Source organism: Cucumis melo, chromosome 7 (assembly GCF_025177605.1).
Source record: "Cucumis melo cultivar AY chromosome 7, USDA_Cmelo_AY_1.0, whole genome shotgun sequence".
In the NCBI taxonomy this organism is placed as follows: Eukaryota; Viridiplantae; Streptophyta; class Magnoliopsida; order Cucurbitales; family Cucurbitaceae; genus Cucumis; species Cucumis melo.
In genome coordinates this window covers 5581763-5602031 of record NC_066863.1, presented here as the reverse complement: position 1 = coordinate 5602031, position 20269 = coordinate 5581763, and the positions used below count along the sequence as shown (strand labels likewise).

Below are 20269 nucleotides of genomic sequence, written 5' to 3'. Positions count from 1 at the left end.
GACTATGAAAAGTCAAAGTTCGACTTTGACTTAATTGGTCAAATGACCAAAATGCCCTTTTGACTAATACTTAATTAATTAAAAGTTAATGGGCAATGTGGCAGCCTATTGTGAAATAAAAGCCACTAATTCCATTAAGAGTTAATGGATTAATTAGGTGTTGAGAATGTGTGAAATAATTTGCATGTAATTTGCATGTAAAATTTCATATATAAACTTCTCATCACAGAATGAGAAAGGATGATGTTTTGCTGAAACCTAAACGATACACCTCCTTCCTTTCTCTCTAAGTTTTACTTCACAAAAACCAAGTCCCACAACTCCGTTCTTGGTCCTGCGGTTAGTAGGTCAACTTAGTGGTTGTCCTTGCTCGTGATATTCAGGCAAAGAAGAAGCTTTGGATCGAGGAAGAAGTTCAAAACTATAAAAGGTAAGTTCATTGTTTACCTCTTATGATCTTCGTTTGGGTCCATCGCATAGCACATGCATGTCAACTTCTAAATCGTTTAGATGCATATAGAGTAAAGCATGATCCTTATTATTCCACTACAGCATGTCCCTTGATGTTTTTTCCATCATCTCTAGTTCAAGGGCACTCTTCCTAATTCGAGTTTGACTCAAACCTTTATTCATTGATTCAGTTGAGCCCTAGGCTTGATTTTCATATTCAAGAGAAAGAGAAGATAGTCAATGAACAAGGAAAGAGAGATCAGAAGATAGAGAAAATCATATTCACAAAGCCAAGATTATAAAGGACTTATATTCACTATCTTTTTATTACTTTCGCAATCTCGCAAGGTTTTTATGATCCTGCGAATGAAAGAGGATAAGATAAGAAATCATGATGCTTTCTCTACTAGAAGAGAAGAAGAGCTTGAGAAACCCAAGAGAACCACTTGTATATTACTTTCGCAATCGTGAAGTGCATTTTTTGGTAAGTAACCTCTGTGAGATACCCCCGAAACTACTACTCCCATTCATGAACAAGCAAAAAGGCTAAGGCCAATGGCATAAGAAAGACTAATCGTTTGAAAGAGCTACTACCAAGCGAGGTTCCTACTAATACAATGGCTAGTTGAGCAAAGCCAATCTCCTGTCCCAGGTGAGGAAGTATGGCATGTCTTATAGATTCGCCGATGAGGATCGATTTCCTTAATTATGTCTACTTCTATTAATATTTCTTTCTCTTCCTACATGAATGAATCTCTCACCATAGCAAAGTAGGTCAGAGGCTTGCTACAACCTGACCCAGACTCATTTCATCATTTCTCTTTCACTAAAGCTATAATAAGTAATTCCGAAGAGAAGGAGACTGAAATTGAAAAGACTCAGACTAATAATTGGAAGGGATTGCTTTCTTCCCTCTTCCAGATCTGATCTTAGCAAAGTAAGTCAGAGGCTTGCTACAAGCTAGGATGAATATGGTTCTCCTTCTTGACAGAAAGATCGAGTCATCATAATCTAGAGTTAAAGGATATCACCTTTGCATGTCAGTACCAAAAATTAATGCGCTACCACTTTGCGATTCGAACATAGGCATAGGCCTTGTTTGGGACAGTAGAACAGGGAGAAGAGGAAGGGAGAAGAAGGGAGGGGAAGAGAGGGTGTCAAGGATGAAAGAAAAAGTACCCAGAGAATAAATCACCTAGTCCCCAGAGTTAAATACTAAACCTTAATATGCCTCTTCTTCATCCTTTAACCTGACTAAATCATCCCAGACAGAAATCAATCTTCCAGCCCTTTTTATGATTGACTTGAGTCTCAGCCTCATCTCTTTCTTTGCTTTGAAAATCTGCAAGAGCAATTCTTTGAATGATTTTTCTCTTTTGAGTTCTGGCTTGGCCCGAGATCCTGTAAATACGTTGAAGGGTGCCTTTCTAGATCGAAAAAGTCGATAACCAGAACTCTGATATTATGTTTAAGGGGAAAGAAGTAGACAAGTGTCCAGGAGAGAATGCTTTCTAACCTCTTCGCTTAGACCTTTTTTCAAGGAGGGGCATGAGAAGAGGTCATTCTGCTTTCAGTGGCACACTCTCGTTTACGAATCTAGAATTTCTTCTTATTCATCTTTTGAGAGGTCAAATCAATCCCTTGATGCTAATCCATTAGTTCTAGCTCAAAGTTTTCCCACACCATAGGTTGTCTCAAAGTTAGCTGCTTAGCATGAGTAGCTTGGCTTGCTGTCAACATCTCTTACTGGACATCTTTTTTGAAGCTCTCTTTCTGTGTCGATGACTTTTTTTCATTACGAGAAGCTCAGACCTTTCTCTAATTTGAAGTAGACAGGGATAAGGACAAGAGGCAGGTTCACTAGAAGAAATTTAGCCTTTAGTGTCAATTTAAAATCGACATTAAAGGTCTTTAATATCACTTGGCAACCGACATCTTTGCGAGCGTTATTAAAGGCCTTTAATGTCGGTTGGGTTTAATGTCAGTTTATAACCGACATTAAAGAGGCCTTTAATGTCGTTTATAAACCGACATTAAAGACCTTCAATGTCGGTTATAAACCGACATCTTTGATGGTGTTATTGAAGCCCTTTAATATCGGTTGGGCTTTGATGTCATTTTAAAACCGACATTAAAGAGGCCAACAATAAGTTTAAAACCGACATTAAAGCCTTTTTTTATCCATTTTTATAAATTTATTTTTATTTAATTGTTGTATTATTGTCCATTTTTTATAAATCGACATTGGGTCCATGTAGATAAATAATTTTTTCTCAGTCTAACAAATCAATAAAATTAATATTATTTTAGAAACCATAATATTTTTCTTTTACATTTGTATACACAAAATACAATCTTAATATTGTATTTATATATACATTCTATGTATAGCAGTACATGCATGAAACAAGATCCTAATACAAGACTATAAGCAATCCTAAACGTCTTCTCAGTCTTCAACCTTCAACGATCGCCTGGCTATCTACACAATTGCTTAGATTTCAATCTGATATGACTTTAATCATTCTACAAGCAGTATCAAAATAAACCATTTAATCTTTAGAATTCTAAGGCAACTTCGAAAAAAAATGTGACATCTTAGCAACTTCAATGCACTAAATATTTCAATGGTTAGAGCTAACCTTCCCTATGTTCACGATAATAAATCATACACATCTGATGCTTGGAAAGTATTATGTGCATGAATAAGTTATAAAGTATTATGTGCAATATATACAATTAGTGAGCTAACCTTCACATATGATGAAAAGTTTGTAACTTGTTTCTAATAGCCAGCTTTTTCCAAATGAAAATTCATCCATTTGAGTAAGACTTTCTCTAGTGCTAGCCCTATGAGTTCTTTCACTTCCTACCAAGTTATTGATAATATTTGTAAGAATTGTTTCAAATAAATTATCCTATGATAATAGCTTCAAAAAGGTTACAGCCGAACAAATCAACACTTATCATGAAGACATTAAACCAAAAAAAATCACCTTGCTGTCATCCACCAGTTCCACAAGTTGAGGAGTTTCTTTTAGATTAAGATTAGCCAACAATTGAATCTACATTTCCAGCACTGTAAAAGAGATAAATAAAGCTAACTCCCAATAGTGAAGAACTTGAAAAATCGAACATTTTTACTACATATGTCTCTCAACAAAAAAAAACATTCAAAAAGCAAAATGACATCCTTCCTTATAAAAGTACTTCATAGGGAAAATGTCTTTTGGTTAGAAAAAGGTGAGAGGTTTTCTTTAGTGATGTCAAGGTAAAACAAAACTTTTGTGTCAAATGTAAAAATGGGGGCTGGTTGGAATCAACTCAAAACAAATCATTTGAGTTTCATTCCTCTATCCGTAACTCTTACGAAACCAAGCTATTAAATGGATGACTTTCTAAACTTTACATAACTTTAGATATGTACTACATGGATGGATAGTTCTTTTCCTTTCAAGAAAGGGGATGATGTAAGATGTTTAATGCAAGTTGAGGGATGAATGCTAATCATTGTTATCACATCAAATTTTGTTATACACCATGAAAAAAATTGTTTATAAGAACAAATTTGGTTGAAATACCTACCACAAACTGACATTTGATTTAAGAGTTGTTAGCTAATGCTTTTGTAGCTTGGTTTTTGTTTTTTCTTTTCAGAAAAGAAAAATAAAAACAAAATTGGTAGTTAGTATCAAGTGGACCAGTAAACTGTCATTCCCTCAGGAAAATATTGATTTCATATAGTTTCATGAAATAAATACTTTATCAATAAAGTTAGGTTTGTGTTAGATGTATATTACTTAGTTTAATTTGCTTTAATCGTTTGCTGTTTTAGTTATATATATAGATGACTTTTTTTTCTGACTCTTTATGAGAGTACTTAGTTAGGGTTTTTTTTTTTTTTTTTTTGGAATTTACAACTTGTTGAAAATCACATATTAGATTAACATTCGAGCAAGTGCTAGAAGATTATATTTAAAGAGGAAAATTGAACCAACCAACCTTGTTATTCCATCGAAGATAGGAGGTAGTTTTGAAACTGAAGTGAGGCCTGAAGGAAGAATTTCCTGGAAAGCTCTTTCACACAAAACACAAAAAAGTGAAAATACAAAAAGAAAAACTAGAATGCTAATCAAAATGGAAAATGAAAAGTGCACAAATTAGAGTTTCATATTCCTACAACAATTAAAGCATTAAATCTCCAAATGAGGAAAGAAATTACTCAGGAAAAATGAAAATCAGCACCACTTCAACACCATACAAAAGAATCTACATACCCAATGTAAACTCAAAAAATTGAAAGATTTCTTCTTACTGGTGCAACAAAAAAGTTAAAAATTTATTGAAATGGCTTGCTTATTTAGCTTGGTGCAAAATGGCTAGGTTTGTTAAAATCTATGAATAACCATCTCCATTTGCAGAAGCTTGAAGTCTAAAACTTCACGTGAAGAGCAAAACTATACACAAAAGGAAACTTATGAATTAACACATATATAACATAAATAAGACATTGCATGGAACATTCAATCATTTTAGGAGTTAAATGAAGAACAAACAATGTGCAGAGAATTATATTAATTCACTCTACATTTATGTGTGACTGCTGAAATTAATTGCATGATGCCACATTCAGTTCTCATAAGCTTACTGTATAAAGAACAACAATCTAATAAAATTAGACAATTCCTAATGCTAATCAGTTGAATTAGAGATTTGGGATTTATAACAATGAACTATCATCTACCAAGCAATACAATAAATTACTAACAAATTATTTCAGGTGGCAAACCATGGTAAAGAGTTTAATCAATCAAATGCATCATCACTTATCAAAGGCTAATAAATGAAAGGTTGCAAATAAGTTAACCATGATCCTATGACAACACATGAATATCAATCTTTGTGTTTCTTTCAGATATTTATTACAAAATCATATTGGATTAGGAAAACAAAACAAACATAAATGATACACCTTTGAAAGCTCATCTTAAAGCTCGTAGAGATTGGCATTGTGAGGACCATGAAGATTATGGAAAAACTCGTGTAACATTGTATCAAAAACTTGATTGAATGGAAGAAATCCCCATCCCTATTTGGCCTTCAAAGCCTTTAACTTCACACGAATTCCACGTCTCTCATTTAACCCTAAAAGTGCTGGATTTTTGGGCTGCAAATTTATCGACAAACATAATGCACAACAACAGAAATTCATTACTTCCTTAGTTCACAAGACTAAAAAAGCATAGGGATAAACCAAGAACAACATTTTAGGTAATTTGACTTGGTTAAACAAATTTCTCCTTTCATCATTCTTTGCAACAAAAAAACTAAATGATATAAGAAATGATATCTTCAGTTTTTCATTTCAAAAAACCATCAAGAATAATGCCAAAAATGAATAGATATAGAATCCAAGAGAAAATGCAAAAAAAAAAAAGACAACAACAATCCTTCCATTATAAGCAACAAGAAACAACGTGATGGAAACTTTAAACTAAAAAAAAACGATAAAAAAGAAAGTTGAGTGTCTTATAAGTACATTATATTTACCAAAACTCCAAAAGACCATTGACTCACCATTTATGTTTTGACGGTGGTGGCAAGCACAACGGAGGTCGACGGACTGTTCGACGATGACAAGGTACGGGCTGGGCACGAGGGACGACGGTGGTGGGTTATATGACGACTAGGCATGGGTTGGACACGAGAGATTTCTTCTAGTGGTGGTGGTGGCGGCGGTGGCTCTTTGGAGAAGAGAGGGAAGAAAGTGAGATGAGATTGAGGAGAAGGAAAGAATTTGAGAGGGCTTGTGTGGCTTGGAGAGAAAAGAGTAAAGTAAGAGAGAGAAACCATTAATTTTTTACAAAATTAAAAGATTGAAAAAAATTAAAAAAATAAAAATGAGCTTTAATGTCGCTTTTCAAAAAGAGGATGTTTAATGTCGGTTTTAAACCGACATTAAAGCTCACTCTTTAATGTCGGTTTAAAATCGACATTAAACATCCGCCTTTTGAAAACCGACATTAAAGCTCCGTTTTTATTTTTTTTTGCGACATTAAAGGTCAAATTTCTTCTAGTGGCTACCGAGCTCGATACTTGGAATAGGACCCATGGGACCGGTAATATCAGATGCAGCAAAGAAAGAGGAAAGGTTGGTACGTAGTTCCAGCTGGCTATTCTTGCTTTGTTCTTAATGAGATCTAGAGTTGCTCCTCTTAGTGGATCAAATGAATATGAATTCAGCTTCCTCAAGACTTTTTTAAGTGGAAAATCTGCTTAGCAAATTCTTTGCTCCTAACATGAATAAGAAGCCAAAAGACTCAAAATAAGGTTTTAAAATAACTTGACTCCCACAGGGTGGTTCGAAGAAACTCGAGGAAGGAGAGTAGAGGGGCAAGGTGACTTAAAAGGTTCTTAGAAGGAGTCGTTTCAATTAGAAAATGAACAAGGAGATTTGATAGACTTTGATTAATGATAAAAGATCTTTCTTGACTGATTTTTCATGATTTCTTACTGCCGGCCATACCTAAAAGTTACTCAATGTGCTTTTTCACTAATATTTGGAATCAAGTTCATAGGATATAAACAAGTCCTTCGTCTAGGACTTTTAGTAGAATGAATGAGTCCTCCAGACCCTTCGGACTGGTCCTCCGAACTAATTTATGGAATTGAGCTCTTGGCATCAATCATATTTCATTGATCCTCTCTTCTCCTGAAATAACCACCTTGCACTCCTTAATAGTCGCTTCACAAGGTGCCTTCGAACCGCTTCGAAGGAGTCTAAAATCCATATGACGAGCCGCTTTTGCTCCTCAGTCCTTGTGCCTCTCCGGTCACTCCTAATCAACAGAAAACTCTTCTGATTCTAAGAAGGCTGATGAGTCAACGGGTTCTGCAACCTATTAGTTTAGCTTGAGCTACTTTGAGTACTCAGAGGAAGACTTAAAAGTGATCGTACTTCTTCTCTAAAACGGAGGTAAGGCAGAGTAGGCGCGAAATGAAGCGGCTGTTAAGGGGTCCAAGTTAACCTACTAAATAAGAAAAAAGCCCTCAGTCAAGAGGAGGGGAAGAGTTTTAGCTGGACTGATTTACGGATGAAGCAAGGAGACTAGGAGACGTACAACCCAGGGTCACTAAATAAAGGGGTAACTGAATAAAAAGTGATACGCTTTTAGGAATCTTGACAAGGTGACTCAAGATCTCATACTAAGAGAAAGTCCACTTCTATATACTGCACGGGGTCTCGTTGGAGGGAAAGGTAAGATTTTGTGTCTTCCCTTGTGTGTCTTTCAACCTTGATTCATATCTCGTACTAGTTTACTGACCCATCTTTTCCCATACCTACCCCTAAAAGAAGCGTCTTTGGTCGGAAGAAAGGTAATGAGCAAGAGGAAGAACTACGTAGCAGTAGGTTAGTTGGGTCAAGCTAAGAGAAGAAGTTTTCCATGATTGAGTTAGTAGAATGAGGTCGAGCATACTTTGTCTTTGTCCCTCTCCTATAAGCCGATATATTGTGCTGGCGAGCGTGTGCCTTATGCATTAGAAATCTCTTCAAGGGAATCGCTCGCACATCTATCTTGCTCTCAATTGTGCCGACTGAAGAAGAAAGAGTTGGTAGGGACTCATCATCACAAAGGTCAGACGAAAGGTGGAAAAACCCGTATTCAGACAGGGTTTCCACGAAATGATAATGAGATTGGACTCCGTCATAGCAAGCGTTCATCCATGGGCAAGAACCAACGAAAAAAGTCTAACTCAAAGGTTAATAGACTAAAGTGATCCGGCATGATAAAAAACTCAATTTTCTTTGCTAATAGAATCCGAATTTCGAAGGTGCTAAGCCACTCAACCATAGGTTCGGGGAAAAGCCTCATTAAGATCTTTTCACTGGATTTTCAGACTCAAAGGAGAAGTTTACTATGATTCCATCCATAGAGGCTCATTCTTTAATTAGTTGAGAACACTTATCCGTGGTAAGAAAGATTGTCAGATTAGAAAGGTAAGTTTTATCTTTCTTCCTTACTGTTTGAGTCTGTTATTTACACATTCCTCGTCAAAGAAAATTTCCTAGTCAAAGACTATTAAGGAGTGCAAAATTAGATGGTCAAAAGGACGGGTGCGGAGAGAAGGGATGAGTATGCTCTACCAACCTTTTCTCACGCATCTGAAGTATGAAGGGAGTCCAGTTTCATAAGTAGTAGGGTAGGTAATCGCTATATAGCTAACTAAATATGGGCTTCTGTGCCCACCCATGATTAGAAGAAAAAGCATATAATAAAGGTGTTGAGTAACCTCCCAATCGTGCTTACCCAATAGGTGCAAATGAAGGATACGAGTAGGAGCCTTTAGGGGCGTAAACTATGAAGAAGGGGTATGCTAATCAATATTTGCTTTAGTTAAACCCTTCTACCCAACGGCTTTCTTCCTTTCTTGCCTTTTCATGGTCTCCTTTTTGGTCCTTCACGAGATCAGAATTTTAGACTAAGAATATCATCAGACTCGAGTGACAAAGAAGTAGAGGTCTGAAAAGGAAGAAAAAGAAGGAAAAGAATGAAGACTCGATTGAATCAAAGAACAAGGGTTGAAACAGGCTCAAAGAATTTAAGAAAGAGATCATATTTTATTTTAATGCTAAAAAAACCAAGAACATGAAAAGAAAGAAAAGAATTACTATCAATGAACAAGGAAAAAAGAATATTGACAGTTCATCTTAATAAGTTGCCCACTCCCTGAATTACTATTAATGAACAAGGCTACGTAGGAGTTGAGAAAATGCAAACTTTCAGTCGCTTCGCACCTTATACATCTTCCTTATTATCTTCCCCATAAATCAGAGGTTATGAGTCTTTAGCTAATGGAAGACAAGTCTCCATTAGTTTCATTTTAGTCGCTCCACTTCGTGCCTTCTACGGCATAGTGGGTTTCAATTCAAACCTTGAACTTCTTTGTTAGATATTATGGCCTTGAATCTCTTTCTTCCTTTCCTTTCCATTTATTCCACTTTCACTTTCTTCCTATATCCTCTTATGACTTGAATATGATTCTTCCTATGCCTTTAAGCCCAACAACATCAATCGGTCTCACTTCAGAGGAGGAGTCTCTTCTCTTCCTTTCACTGACTTTTTAGTGGAATTCAGAGGTTGGCTAATATCAATATATAGGATGAAAGTCGAAAAAGTAAATGGAAGTCAAGGCAATGAACAAAGGTGAGAATGGTCACCTGGACCTTTGTTTTTTAAACAATAGGACAGAGGTTCAATGAAATATGAGTTTGATCCATTAACTCAAAGATGGAATAGGCTTTTAGTGGTCTGAAGAACTTCCAAACCTACTCAAACATAAATAAAGAAGACTTGGTCCTCCAATCTTAATACTCCGAAGCAAAAACAAAGGCTCAAAGAACAAGGAGAATTTCTGAGTTACACTCCTTCAAATTGAAAGGATAAGGACCCGCAAATTCTTTGCGATTACGCAGCCTTCCTAATCTCACTCGAGTTCAATGAGCTTTGAACCTCCCCTTATCAATGAGCTTCTCAATCTCCTACTCCGCATCTCCTTCTTAGTCAAGCTGCTTCGCACCTTTCAGTCGAGTAATTTCATAACCTTCGAATACAAGGGTTAGGACTCATGAAATGGAATATGAACCCATCATCTGGACCTTTCTTTTTTTTCTTAGCTAAAATTCACAATTTTCTAGGTTTTTACATACAAAAGAAGCAAGAAATCATGAAAAATCAGTCAAAAAAGATCTTTTATCGTTAGATAAGATCAGTCTCTAAAATAACATTTAGCAAGAAAAAGTTGAGAAATTGCAATGAATGAAAGGAAAAAAGGATCTCTGATCATTTGCTTAACACATGAATTCAATCCTTATCAATGAGATCACTAAAAACTTAGGACTGAGGACCGTAGGAGGCTCAAAGAATGATTGAGGTCCAGAGCCATCAATCGAAACGACTATAAAGGAGCCCTTTAGTTTTAGAAATAACTCGACTCAAAATAGAGGAGAGGGACGAAGCGAATTCCTTATTCTTATAAGGAGTGCATTATGAAATAACTAGACTCAAAAGAGAGGGGAGGGGCGAAGTAACTCGACTGAGGTTAGGAAGGAGAGGGGTAGAGTCCTTTACTTTTTTAGTTCCATTAATCAGTCCTTTGGATGGATAAACAAGTCCTTCAGAGTTCTATAGCTCAAAGAATGCTTGAAAGAATATTGAGAAGTCTACGAATTCCCTACGAATGAAGGATATCCCTCGGCTTATCCACCATGAATTCATTCCTCTGTCTTGCAAAGTTGCTCTACTTTCTCTATTAAAGAAGAAAAGAAGGTAGAAGACAAAGAAGAAGGGAAAGAAAAGGAAGAAAGAGCTCAAGTCCTATAGAGGGCCTAAAAGTCATAAAAAAGAGTTCACCCTACTCTTTCACACAGTTTATAATATGAAAAACGCCATAAGAAGAGATAAGGGAAGTGGGGTTCCCATGGAGCCTTCCTGAATCTAGTCATCAAAGACAAGGGATCCCATGGAGCCTTCCTAACTCTAGTCATCAAAGACAAAGACAGCTTCAGGTTAGACACCACGCCCGTTCAGAGGTCTCGGGATCGGATCGATCGATCGATGAAAAGTTTAGAATGGGTCGAAACAAACATTAAGAGGGGGTTCCTCTAAGTCAAGGATTTCGCCTTCTTCTAAGAATGAAATTGTGTGGATGGAAAATGAATCTTCTACCTTATTAATGAGTGGCTAAGCCATCTCATCCACTCATCTGATCGGACGAAAGGATAGAAGGAGGGAGACCAAAGAGAGAAAGAGTACAAAGAAAGAAAGGGTACCACTAATATCCTTTATTTGCTATGGTGCTAAACCCCTCTTCACAGAGCTCAAAGCATTACGGGATTGATTCGGAAAACTCTCCTATCCTCATCTGCACTCCTTTGATCTATCCTACTAAGGGTTCTCCTTGATAAGAATTGCAAAGAAAGAAGAAAAGCTTGCAAGATCTCTTGCTACAGCGGAGAGGGAGTGAAGGATTTATGCTTCAACAACTGGGATGAGGTTTCTTGCATCTTCCCTATTCTGCAAGATAGTACTTAGCCCACGGAGCAGGAGAGTGAGGCAAGCTGGAAAGGGGACTGGGAGTGAGGATTCTCAGACAAAAAACTACTAGAAGAGCGAGATTCCTATAAATGAATTGCTCCTAAGGAGGGTCCTCTTAACTATGAATCATATTTTCAAAGTCAAAATGATGGAATCTATTTCAATCTAGATTTCAATGTCTAAACCCAGTCAACTAGTGATTCATCCTACTCTGACCTCTAACCCAAGACTAGGATGATACGAGCCCTCATCTATCATTTCTTCCGTAAGCCTTTGTGCTAGATCGAGCCTCGTTGAATGCTTTAGTTAGTAGACTTCCTTTTGGAAATCGATTTAATCAAGTCATCCCCTCTCTCAACTTTCTCTTATCTTTCTTAGTCCCTCTCGATCATTTACATAGACCCACTTTCTCCCTTAATTATCTTATGGGATGAGGAATGAAGAATCATCATGAATGAGCTAATGAATCTTATCCACTTGTCCAAGAAAAGAAGAACACTTTCGAGTCCTCTAGTGCTTGAACCTCTCACTCTACAACTAGCCTCAATCTTCTCCTTTTTATGAATTGATCAGAGCTTTAAACTGATTAATTAGATAATCAAATTCTTTATTATTCTAACCGCTATATGGGCCACTCCATGGGATCTAGTGGGTCAAGCGGCTTCCTTCGCTCCGACGATTAAGTCAAGCTTTTCTTCCCTTTTCCCGCTTCATCCTCTCCTCATCTGAATCAGGCTAATATCACGATGCTCAAGAGCAAGAAAACTCATTCGAGAGGAGACCTCTTATGAAAGAGAATAATAAATGCGCAGATCGACCAATAGAAAATTGATCATCTAGTCTCATTCCGAGAAGGCGTTTACAAAAGGTATATCTTAAGCAAAAAAAAAAAAAGAAAACTTTCAAAAAAAAAAGAGAAGTCAATGAACAAGGCTCCGTAGGAGTTAAAAAGGAGTTGACGTCCCTATCCTTCAAAATAAAAGGAATAAAAAGAAAAAAGCCCATCCTTCGAAGGATTACAAAATGGTGGATTTTCATCAATTTCAGCTACCATAGCCCAAAACCCCTACGTGGGAAATTTTGCATTCGTACTAAGAAAGTGGGGATTCCAATGAGGAGTTCGTCTTTCATCCCTTCTTTCCTTAAGAAATTCATGGATGAGCTCGTAAGGTTGAATGATTCGAAAAAATGCACCGCTATTATGCGTGGACAAAGCGATTAAAGAGCATTCTTTCCATTTAGTAGTTTTCTTCCATTTAGGCAAGCCCTATCCAACTAGGTAGACTCTTAGGCTTGAATAAGCTAAGCCAGCGGTATGTCAATTCGCTTCAAAAATACCAAAATGACTAAAGATAGAAAAGATACCCAACCATCCTCGTAAATTAAGCACAAAGTCAGAATATAATAACCTACCTCTTCTGATTGATGGAACTCAATCTAGTCTTCTTGTGGATTATGGAATGGAAGCTAAAGAAGACCATGCACGTATGCAGTTGAGAAATCACTCCTAACCAAGTTTTCCCACGGTTTTGGCTTTGAAGAGGAAGAGAGGGCACGACCCAAATTAGATAATCCTTGAAGGGAGCTCGACCTCTTGTTTACTGAATTCATAGAAGTAGTACACAAAGAATCAATAATGAAAGGGGAAAGGATCACTCTCACTCGCACTAGGCGCAAAGAATTTGTGAATAAAGTCAAAGACTTTGAGAAAATGAGTTTACTTGAGGCATCGGATGACGAACGGGAAACCTCTCTCTCTCTCACGGAAGCCACTCGTTCATGGGCAATTTTTGTCTAATCTAAATGATTCTAAGCTTGAAATTCCCATTTAGAGTTTAGGAAAGAAAAGGCAAAGAACAACCCCCGAAAAGAGTGCATTTGAACAACAAAGCTATATGGTTTTCTATTAGAGGAAGAAAAAGTAAGAAGAAACCACATTCAAATTCTTTAAACCTCTAGAAACTTAAGGCTACTAAAAGGAATAAGACTCCTAACTGAAGGACTATGAATCATATTTTCGAGGTGAAACTAGGGGTGAAAGACGCTAAAGTAGGAATGGTAGTCTACCTCCGTCTACATCAAAGGCGAGCTCCATGAGCTTCATTCTTTTCAAGATAAGATTTCGATAACAAGAGGTTGGAATTGATCTAGTGATCTAGGCCTCATTGATTCATTAATTTCATTGACTCTCTAACCCTTCCCCCTTGCACTCCTTTCCAATCTAGACTTTTTTCTCAAAGCGCCTTCGCCCAACCAAAAAAGCGTCAAGGTGCCAAAAATAGGAAGACTTGCTTACCATCAGTCAGAGCACGAGGCACGAATGAGAGGAGTTACGCTTGAGTTTATGAATGAGAGGGGAAGAGGAAAGGACTCGGCCTAGAACATTCTTTGATCCTTTTTTATTTTTCTTTTTGTTCTTTCTTTTATTGTCCAACATATTATATTCTATTGGAAGACTAGCTTTTCTTATTTCAAAGCTCTTATTCATTATTAGAATCAATGAACAAAGGCCTAGAGAAGAAAGAACTAGACAAGCAAGAAAGTGCCTTATCTTGGTACAATGGGGACACTGTACCATAAGTAAGGCATTGGATGATGAAGGAGACATAAGAAAAGCCCACTACGCAGGGGCACCAATAGAACTCAAAATCAGAGATCTCTAGACAGTAGCAGCAGCTCAACCATAGGATCGAGGTGCCAAACCAACGCTAGTAAAAGGAGGTATTACAAATCCATTAGACTTTTTCCATTCGTTTGCACGAACTCAAAATTATAGGGTTGTTAAGGTAGAAGCTGCTCACTCACTCCACGATTAGAAGAATGAGTTCTGTCAAGGGCAGGGGTTTATTCTCTCTTTCCCGCTCCATGGGTCTATCTCCATCTTCATAAGACTCTGATCTCCACCCGATAGGGTTTTGAGTTAGTTCTTTATTCTAGTTAAATGAGTAAAAAGAGAGAAAGATGTTGCGTCAAATGACTATCATATCACTATTTAAGATCAATACTCAAAAAATAAGAGGACAGAGGCATTAAATTCAATGATGAAGGTAAAATGAGAGAGCAGACTCCTCTGAAGCAAAAACAAAGGTCCAGGCTGAATGAATATGAGTTCCTTCGTTCATTCCACTAAAAAACAAGTCCTTCGGACGTCCTCTTGACTCTACCGCTAGTAGGTGAAGAAGAAGAATCGTCAATATTCTTTGTCCCTTGTTCATTGACTCGTTTTATACAAATACAAAGAGACATGCCCGTCCAAAGGACTCAAGATTCCATATTAACCGAACCTCCTCCACTCACAAAGATCGTTCTCTCTTTTTTTTAGTTCTTGCAATATTCTTTGCACCTCTGCATGGAAAATTCTTTGCTTCTAACATCAGGCTCAAAGAATTTGAGTAATCTGAACCTTTTTTTTTAGGGGTCCTCAATGAAGAAGTCACATTCATTAATCAAACAAAATTTGATGTTTTTCTTTGTCCTTTAGAGTCCTTCTCAATATTTTTTCATCGTCTTGTCCCTTATTTACGGTCAAAAAACAAAGGTCCAGGTGACTATTCATTATATTTTTTAGGCTCGACTAAGAAGGAATGGCTCGACTGAAAGGCAAGGTGCAAAGAATTTATTGGTCCTTATCCTTTCAATTTGAAGAAGTGCAACTCAGAATGGAACTCAAAGAATAGGAGTGCGAGAGAAAGAAGAAAAAAATGATAGTCAATTTGGACTGTAAAGGAGTGCTAAAAGGAGAAGGTGAGGATGATTGACCTTTCCAAATTTCATCTTCAAATGCTAACTTCTCTTTATCTATCTTTCACATGATTCTAGATATCTCATTTTCAGTGAAGGTGATTCAACCTGTGGAAGAATGGTCAAACAGAGGACCCAAAAGTCTGCAATAAGAAAGGAATCTAACTTATAAGAATAAGTAGCCATGAGAGGTCTCCTTCTACACTGGTCAAAATGGGATGATGAGAACAAATAATTGAAGAAAGATTCCCGTGAAAGAAATAATCCCATATTCAGATAATGGGTTTTTCTCCTTTCAGTCGAGACCTTGTTCATTGAAGTGAATAAAGAAAGTCAATGAGCAAAGACTTTTCTCAAGTTCAGAAGTGAATGGAAAGTCCCTTTTTCAGCTTGTTCACCATCACTTTATACTAACAGCAAGAAGCCAAAGAAGACGAACCTACGAAAACCTACTTACCATTTTTGGTTTCTTTATTTGATGTCAAAAGAACCCATCTCACAAGACAATGGGGCGAGTTCTCGGACCTTCTTTCGGAGCTTAGCTCTTTTACCCAATACTGAAATTCAATCCTCTCCTCTACCCTCACAAGGCAATACTCCCTCTGGTTTAGGCCAGATGTGGAAGTTGGGGTTTCAAGGGCTTGCTCTTGATTCAGTGGTTTCATGCTTCATTCGCTTTGCTATTTCTTTTCACTCGTAGAATGAATGAACGAGGAGTAGGATGAAATAATGGATTCATCAACTAGTATTAGTTATGGGACAAGGTCAGGAGCGAGGGACTCCCCACCAAGAGGATCAGGGAAAGCTCTACCAATCATATGCATCGACAGTCAATGCCCACTACGAAGCGGGTTTGAGTGATCTGGTCCTACGTCCCTCCTTCAGACTTTTTTTTAGTGGTTTTTCACAAATTCTTTGCTCCTAGCAGAGGGCTTGACTGAAAGGAGATGGGTGAAGGTTCATCTAAGGGCTCCTTCTAATTGGATAAGGAAGGAATTCGCTTTCAAATTCTAAGATAATTCTTTGATCTTTATCATTCTGAGTCGAGTTATTTCATAATGCACTCCTTCTAAGTCATTTTGGTTCGCGCCTCCTCTTCGTTTTTAGGCTCCAGACTCATGAATTCCACTAGATGAATTTAAGAGAAATTTGAGTCCTTAAAGTTTGAGTAGCTGTAGGTTTAAGGAGTTCTACTCAAATATCCGATCATGATACTCAAATCCAAATAAAAAAAGAAGAAAGCCAACTTCACATTTTTTTTGCAAATTCTTTGCTCAAAAGGAGGCATGAAGAGAAACGACTATTAAGAAGTGCATTATGGAATAACTCAACTCCAAATAGAGGAGAGGGGCAAAGTGAATTCCTTATTCTTAGAAGGAGCCCTTATATTTAGAAATAACTCGACTCAAAACAAAAAAGTTCGAAGAAACTCGACATAGAAGGAGAGGAGAGAGGTGAAGCCACTCAACTGAGGTTAGGAAAGAGAGGGGCGAAGCGAATTCCTTATTCTTAGAAGGTTCCCTTTGATTAATAGCCCTCAATAAAAAAGAAAGTGAATAGAAAAATTCCATTCTTCTTTTCTTTTTGGTAAGTTTCAATTCTAGTGAGAAAAGGAAGGATTTGCGTATCTAGAGTATATATACTATGATTAGGAATCCACTTCTTCAATAGAGTATGGTTTTGGGTCGATCAACCTCTAGCTAAGGTAGTAGAGTAGAGTAATCAGCCTTCTTATACTGACCAGGATGAGTTGCTACGGAAGGACTTCCAAATGCCCACGTAGCAGTCCTTCCTTTATCTTTTTCTACTGGTTCGATTCCATCTCTCACTAGCAGTTAAAGCAATTACTCAAAGTAACGAGGTGAGGGTACAAGGGGTTAGTCAGTTTTCATTGTCCTGTCAGTAATCCTTCGATTCCCGCTATCCACCTAAGGTATGGTACTTTTTTTAGTGGGGGGGAAATCTCAGAAATGACTAGTTGGACAACCTATTTTTGGCGGATGTTTTCACTTTCAATATTCTTTGAACCTCTTCCTCCTTATTCCTTATTCTCATAAGAGGGGCAAGGTTGATGGGCTGGCTTATGCTTACCTCAATGCTTTCAAGCTTGAAGCTGTATTGACAACTGGATAAGCTACAGCCCCTAATTTCTTTTATGGATGTTCATTGATTCAAATTCTTTAAGCCTTATTATGCAGAGATTAATCCTTCATGTGACTCCCTGAGCTTTTACATCTTTTCTATTTTTGAGAAATAATTGCCCTAGCCTCAATAAAAATACAAGAATCAGTGAAATTTTAAGTGGTCTTATTGATAAGGACATATTACATATTCACTTTCGGACCAAAAAAATAGATGAAGGAATTGGAATGTATCGATGTATATAGAAAAGAAGAAAGTGTTCTCTATTGATTCTTTGAATGTACTCAAGAGGAAAAAAAGGAAGATTGAACATAGTACTTTGGCATGGCAATCAAGATGTTTCAAAAGTGAAATATTCGAATAAGTGTTCAGGTTGAGGTTGGACGTGCCCTAGCTACTTTTTTGAACTATTATAGAGATGCCGCCCTGTCCGCGAATATGCTTTCTAGGTTAAACGACTCTAATTGCACTTGATTGGGTTCGTTAAAAGTTCTTATCCTTTCCTTTCTAGTCCTATCTACTTTAAGCACTCTTATCGGTAGTCTCCATATCTCCAATGAAAATCCTATAGAGCCTGATTTTGATCATGAAATAAGAAGCCAACCACGAAACCTATGTTCTTCGAAGAACGAAGATAAAGGATGGGGGAAGAAGTGAATCGTCACGGTGGTGCAGTCTGATATCGGAGCTCCATAGACAAAGGAGCTATATGTGGGAAAGGGTCTCGTAAGCAAGCAGAGTAAATGGGGATTCACAACTCCAATATGCTTTTCATTCTGAGTTCCACGAAAGATGCTTTTTCAGTTCCCTATCTTTCTTTCCCTTGGGAAGGAAAAGAACCTTATCGTGACCTTTCCATGCCCCATATTGATTGAGAATACCTCTTATTTTAGATGTGGTCCTATTCTAGTTCCTCTATCAAAGCCTTCTCATCAACGGATGGTAGGCTTTATCTTGACGACTTTCTTCTTTTATCATCAAATACGAAAGTATTTTTCTCTTTTCACTTTATTCATTAATTTTCTTTTAAAAGCGAATTCCAAGATCCTTCAATTGTTGTTGTGGTGAAAGAGATTATTCTTTCTTCGGGTGGTCCAAGCCCGAAAAAGAAAACCAGATTAGGAGGTGGTTGAATGAGTCACCCTATTCATTGACTTTCTCCTTCTCGTAAAGACATTCTCACTCTTCCTCTGCATAGAATTTGAGAGAACAGTACCCACCAGCTACTATGCCCAAACTCCACCTAAACCTCCGGACGAAGATTGCTCAAACAGCTATTGGGCAAGGACACCTACACTGTACCCGATAAGTAGTAAAGAAGATAAAGAGATCATGAAATATAGAATGAATAGGTTTTGAACATCTAACCTTGTACCCAAGACCAACTAAAGAAAGAAGATTGGAGGGTACCACTACTACCTGTACGTAAGCCATGTAGCTTACCTTGCCATCTCTTGGACTCAACGACTCTTAGTCTCCTGCTCGCCTACCTCGTCTACCGTACCCGTCCCATAACCCCTATTGTTGGTGAAATGCTTCATAGGTAGCACAGAGGCAAAGGCACATTTGACTTGACGTACCTCCTTCGAAAGGATTGACGAAGAACGTGCGAGGAAGACCTTTTGCTAAGCTTGGGACCAAAGACGAGACTCATCAGATCGAGAAAAAAGGCTGTTCTCCCAGAGGTAGTGGCAGTCGCAGCTCTTTCTTTAGTCATTATTTTAGTAGTCTCAGTTTTCGCAGAAGTCGCAGTTTCTGAAAAGGAAGAAAATAAAACAACCAACCAACAATCAAAACTATACAATCAAACTCAAACCCAAAAAAACTCCAAAAAACTAACGAGTGCCTGTTTCTTTTAAAGGAGGCCTCATCTGCCTTTCCAGGATTTCAATGAGTATGAAACCCTACTATTTAAATTCAATATGACTAACTATACTATTAATACGAGACTCAGTGAATATGGATTTCGTCAAATTATAAGGCTCAAAGAATTTGAGTTGAATTCAGAGTCATATGAATCTGTCTGTCGTCCTCCATAGCTTAATTAGGAGTCTTAAGGAGTGAATATGGATTTCTCAAATTCTTTTATCCTTTCTATATTTATTTCAAAAATGCATAAAGCTTCCCCGTAGAAGAAGTCTTATGGAGTGCCGTGTAGAAGTCTGATGATCTTTTTTTTCATAGTCTTGACAATAAACTACTTAAAAGAACCTACGATAACCTACGACAAGAAAGGAAAGCCTAATTAAGCTAGTCCGGACATACTAATGAAAGTAATGGTCTTTCAAAAGAAAAACCTAAGTCCTAGGAGTCCTGTCTTATTCTCTGAGAAAAATGCGCTTGGCTTCTAACCTTTTCTGACTTTAAGTAGGTGACTTTGGAGCTTTGAGTTGAGAGACTGAAATCACTATAAATTGGGACATATCTTAAGCCTTTTTCCTTGAATGAGGCAAGAGAGATAGCTGAAAGAACACGAACTAATACGGCTACAACGAAAACTTCCCTACCAGTTGCAACTACAACTCCTTCTGAAAGGGAAAGATCGAATGCGAACAATACACGCTTGAAATTAGAAAGTCTGATGAATGAAATATCTTTCCACCTATGTAGCTGTCAATCCGCTTTCCCTCACTAAGAAGGCCTAGCCAGTTTAGCGGCTTAGCACCTTTCCTATTTGGTCATATGATCCTACTCTAAAGCAGCAACAGAGAATGTCCCAGTCTCTACCCTTCCTCAATAGCAAGTTTCTGGGAGTCATATGCATCTGTCTTATTAATTCCTTCCTCCCGAGCGTACTTTTATTCTACCTCTTGAGCTCCCAAGCGCTTTCATTTCTTCCT

At 37.5% G+C, this 20269-nt stretch overlaps 1 long non-coding RNA gene across 1 annotated transcript; it reads right to left on the bottom strand.

Moving 5' to 3' along the window:
* Positions 1–3452: 3452 nt before the first annotated feature.
* Positions 3453–6315, bottom strand: LOC127143799 (uncharacterized). The gene is made up of 4 exons (XR_007822663.1): positions 6028–6315; positions 5423–5617; positions 4453–4527; positions 3453–3529 (listed from the first exon to the last, which is right to left on the bottom strand). It is a non-coding gene; the product is annotated as an uncharacterized LOC127143799 (long non-coding RNA).
* Positions 6316–20269: the final 13954 nt, after the last annotated feature.